Genomic DNA, 5,193 nt, shown 5'->3' with positions numbered 1-5,193 from the left:
CACAGAATCTAGTTTCCTATGGCTTTTTGATTTGAAAACATCTTACATTTTAGATTATATAGATGTTTTATTATTGGAAAAACTATATACATGACTAGTCTTATATATATCAATCAGAAATGAAAGGGACACATAGAAGACATACCTTGAATTCTTTGCAACGACTCATCATTTTTTTCTTGTAGATGCTATCATTGGTTCTAAGTTCCTCTAAACAACCTACTAATTTTTAATTGTCTCAGCAGTTTTTCATTGCTAAGCTTTATTTACAAACAATTCTTAATTGGAGATCAAATCATACAATGTAATTAAGTTTCGTGAATTTGTGCTACGATGTTTTGCAAATTTTGCAGATCTCTCGGTTTACCTCTTCCAAAGTAGGAAATATTGTCCAGACATTCATTTTGAGGCCCAAATGGTCTTTTCATGTATTGGTCCAGGTAAACCCATTTGATTTCATATAGTCCCTTATTCCTGTCTTCTCTAGTCCACCCCGAAGCCACTGCTCAAGCAAGCATTGAAAATGTCCTTCCAGAGTCAGGGAATGAGTTGAAGACGAGATGCAGATAAAGCCTGTTGTAAAGATCCCGAAACAAAAGAAGCAAAGAGCGGAAATTTTGAATTGATTCTTATCAAAGAAAGACAATGGTGAATGGATGGGGCCAAGAGCTGAGATAAAGGTAAACAGAATGGACCTTCATTTCTTAATTTGCTAGATCTTTTCCTTTAATGAAAGTTGCTTCATTCTGCTGCCTTTATCTTCAAATAATTAATTAATTTTCTTGTACCCACATTAAGTATCCAACCGATACTGTTGTTGGTTTAACTGAAAATTCAAGGCAAGATCCCGCCAAGACTAAATAATTGATGTCCGTGCGTGCCTGTGTATATGTGTATTTTCTTTTCTTTTCTTTTTTTCTTCTTACTCGTTATGGGAGTGTCTAAGTTAATGAAATCTTAGCATAAAAAGTAATAAGGTTAGAGTTTCATTTTGAAAAGTCTAGTAGATTTAAAAATTTTCTGTTGGTATAATATATCTACTGAAACACGAGCTCAAACATAAGTATACATAATGTTAATTGCTTTTAACATTTCAAAATTGTGTCACTATGTTTATAACCTCAATCAGATTGGACAATATGAGCAGGTGGCTGTAAAAGATAGAATTACAATAATGGTAGACTCAACCATGGAGTGCTTTCTATCTATGTTTAATGATAGATGGCTACATCCTACCGCAGGTGAGTAGTGTTGTCCTTCACTCAAGAATGAACTGGAGAATGACAATTCCCAGATGGTTAACATCAGACAACCTTCACAATTCTCAGTTATGTGCGATATTGGGGTGTCACACAGGATGCGATAAGTAATTGTGAGTTGTGAATCAATAAACAATAGTTCTTAGCAGTGTAAAAAATACCCAATGAGAAAAAACTTGGAAAGGTCAAATGTAAAATGATGAAACCCCACTTAGTTGTGTTATAACACTTCGCAAGTGTATGGCACGCCAGTAAGAATGAGATAATCATGTTATTTGAATTTAAAGAGAACCTTTGGAATAATTTCATAAACTATGATTACCATTAACATTCAAATCCTATTTATATATCTACAATGTCGAGCACTAAACCATCATTATTTGAAATGTACATCATTGCCCATCGGCAACGCTAATTCAAGCTTTTCACATTAATTTTCTCCTTCTCCACATTCCAATGATGTAAAATGACATCTAAAAAGATATGATACAACACTAATTCAAATACCGTACATTTATTTATTTTCCTTTTTGGAATTTCAATGGCATAAAAGAATAAATGAAATAATATGATTTAACACTAATTTAAATAATCAATCGTAATTTATTTTTCCACTTAAAAGTTAAAACAGCATTAGATTATAAATGAAAATACGATTACGCTCTAATTCAAACAATATTCATTGTTTCTCCTTTTCAACATTCCAATGACATAAAACTATAAATTAAGTAATTCGGAATCCTTGTGTTATGAACTACGCACACTTGGGGATGATAATTTTCATTAAACCATGGCCATTGCGCAGAGTAGATTTTGTAAAAGATTGCAGTTAGGTAATAAATTTTGGGTATGAATTTCCGTAGTCATAATTATACTACAAGAATGATTAAGTTTTTCTATTGTATATGTTTCTTCACACTTTAGATAAATGCGTGCGTGATGAGTGCACTCACAAGTTAGTACAAAATCTAGTGTCCTATGGCTTTTTGATTTGAAAACATCTAGCAATATAGATTTTTTAGATGTATCGCTTATTGGAAAAAATATATACATGAATAACCTTATATCAATTAGAAACAAAAGAGACAAATAGAAGGCATGCCTTGATTTCTTTGCAGCGATTCCAGTTCTTATTTACCAGATATTTTGATGATAACCTCTCAATTTTCTACCCAAGTTTGTCATGTTGCTATATAATTTTAATTTTTTAAAGGAAGCTGGCATTCACAAGAGTTGGTGGATGTAGATGCTATCATCTGTTAAGTTCATCTAAGCAATCTAATATTTTCAATTGTCTATGCAGTTTTTCATTGCTAAGTTTATTTGCTAAAAAATTCTTAATGGGAGGTCAAATCATATAATTTTATTAAAGTTTCATAAAGTCATTCTTTAATGTATTCAAAATTTTGCAGATCTCTCAGTTCAGACATTCATTTTTATGCCCAAATGGCCTTCATGGTGAATGGATGGGACCAAGAGCTGAAATGAAGAAAAACATAATGGACCGTCATTTCTTAATTTGCTTGATCTTTTCCTTTAATGAAAGTTGCTTCATTCTGCTGCCTTTATCTTCAAATTATTAATTAATTTTCTAGCACCCATGTTAAATATCCAACCGGTAATATTGTCAGTTTGACTGAAAATTCATGGCAAGACCTCGTCAAGAGTAAATAATTGCTGCATTCATACGCGTACTTTTTTTTGTGGGGATGAGAGTTTATAAGCTAGTAATTTCTATTTTCCTATCCTACATGTATAAAAAAGCGAATGGTCACGTGTCACGATTTCCCATTGTCACTCGACCATTAGCTCAAACATCTATTCATCCCACTCTACAATCTCATACCTCTAAAATCTGATCAAATCTTGACCCAAAAGCTCATCTGCACCCACGGCCATACCTTCATCCAATTCCGTTCAAAACTGCAATACCCATGACCAAACTCCATCATAGACTATTTATAAAATCGAAGACGAGCAGTTATATGGTAACATATCATCAAGAAACATTTTAAATTAGAATCTCGTATATGTTTATTATACTTTCATGTAACCATTTGATTTCAATTTCTATGAATTTTGCTTTTCAATTTTTTGTTCTCTTGAATTAATCATCATTTTTCCTAAATTTTTAATTGATTATTGTGTTTCATTTTAGGTTTGCACAAAAGAGCGAAGCCATGGTATTAATTTTGTTCAAAGATAGCTACGAGATCATGGTGAATTCTAGCTTGTGAAATAATTTTTTTAGGACTATACTATTGGAATTTATTTCAAAAATTATTCGGTTCTTAAACTTGTTGTAAAATCTTAAGTTAAAAGCGTATGAGGAAAGGCAAAAAAGGCGAAAAATGCTTGTAAATTTGATAAAACTCTTTGGCTTGATTATTATTATGAAAAGGAAATAAAAACACTTTGGCAGAAGGAAAACAATCCGTGCACCACACGGAGACTGTCTCCGTGCTGCGTAGAGAGTGCTCTCTGCATAGTGTGGAGAGCGCACTGTGCATGGAGTCATTTGGCTTGTCCAAAATTTTTACCCTAAATTTCTATCTCGTCCCTCAAATCTCTCTCAATAGACAAGAGGCTAAAGAAAACTTCCTGCAAGTTGATGATTATGGTCGAGAAATAGAACAAGTGAGGAGCAGGGACTATTCAGTGTAGTGTAGTTGGGAGATTTTGAGAATGTTTTGGAAAGGGATCCAACTTTTATTCATCAGTCCACAGTGTATGATCGCCACTCTGCTTTGCACATTGCTGCTGCTAATGGTCAAACGGAGGTGGGCTTCTTGGTATTTCTTGAAATTTTGATGTTTTCTCATTTCTGGTTCTGCTTTGGGGATTTCAGATTCTTTCTATGCTCTGGGACCGATACGTCAATCCCGATTTATTGAATTGCCACAAGCAGGTGTGTTGATATTGATCTCTACGAAATGACTGTAAATATTTGATTTAATTTCTTGATTTTTGAGACTTATTATCTGATATTATCATTTATATGTGAATGTTTGATTGAGACTCCATTGATGTTGGCTGCAGTGCATGGAAAGATCTCATGTGTGAAGAAACTCATTGAAGCTGGGCGAATTTTTTTTTTTCCTCCCAATCCCATATCTTCTCTAATAAGCCATTTTCAAGTAATCTGTATTTATTTATATGCATTTACATTTGTGTTGGTGTTCATTATTGACTGTGCTAATCGTGAATATTGGGCCAGATTTTAATTTTCGATTCACTAAATGAAGGACATGCTTACACTATGCTGCTTATTATGGTCATTCTGATTGCCTTAAAGCTATTCTTTAGACTGCTTGCACCTCCCAGGTGGCTGTTTCATGGTAGGTTTCTCAGGGATAGATTAACTTTATGCTGTTAAGAATTATGCCTTAGTCTCAATTAAGAGTGCAATATTGAGTAAAACGAACTTAGAGACACATGTGCATACACAGATTTATAACGGTTCACCGTTAACTTGAGAGTCACGTCCACCCGCCACTTCAGGTTGAACTGTGAAGAAGAAAAGAGGATTATTATGGTGAATCATGCCTCTCAACGCCTAGAAAATCCTTTGTATAGTCTTGACCCTAAATATACCTAAAACTTAACATATTAGGCACATAATCCAAATTATTGTGTTCGGCATTTTCCCTCTCGAATTAGCTCTAGATTCTCAATTTTGTGCATAAGATGCTGAGAACAATGCTTCTTTTCAACTATTATAAACTAGATGAAAGTCATCAGATTTTATATATGAAAACCACAAACATCAAGAATCTAAAACCGCAACATACACTCCAGGCAAGTGGGCATGTATTGCAGCAAATGCATGTTTTTTTTAAATCATAAGGAAGAACTATGAAGCAAAACTTTGATAACAAAAACTGATTATATGCAACAAATGCACCATTATGGCAGAAAAATAACAATTGAGAGA

General features: G+C 33.5%; 1 long non-coding RNA gene across 1 annotated transcript; it reads left to right on the top strand.

Annotated features, from left to right (window-relative positions):
• Positions 1–358: 358 nt before the first annotated feature.
• On the top strand, positions 359–4,654 carry LOC111394428. Its single transcript, XR_002702584.1, has 4 exons — positions 359–440; positions 536–680; positions 2,672–4,167; positions 4,299–4,654. It is a non-coding gene; the product is annotated as an uncharacterized LOC111394428 (long non-coding RNA).
• The last annotated feature ends 539 nt before the right edge of the window (positions 4,655–5,193 follow it).

This window comes from Olea europaea, chromosome 5 (genome assembly GCF_002742605.1).
Source record: "Olea europaea var. sylvestris chromosome 5, O_europaea_v1, whole genome shotgun sequence".
NCBI classification, from domain to species: domain Eukaryota; kingdom Viridiplantae; phylum Streptophyta; class Magnoliopsida; order Lamiales; family Oleaceae; genus Olea; species Olea europaea.
Note: the sequence above shows the minus strand (reverse complement) of the source record. Positions and strands in the feature narration are given on the sequence as shown.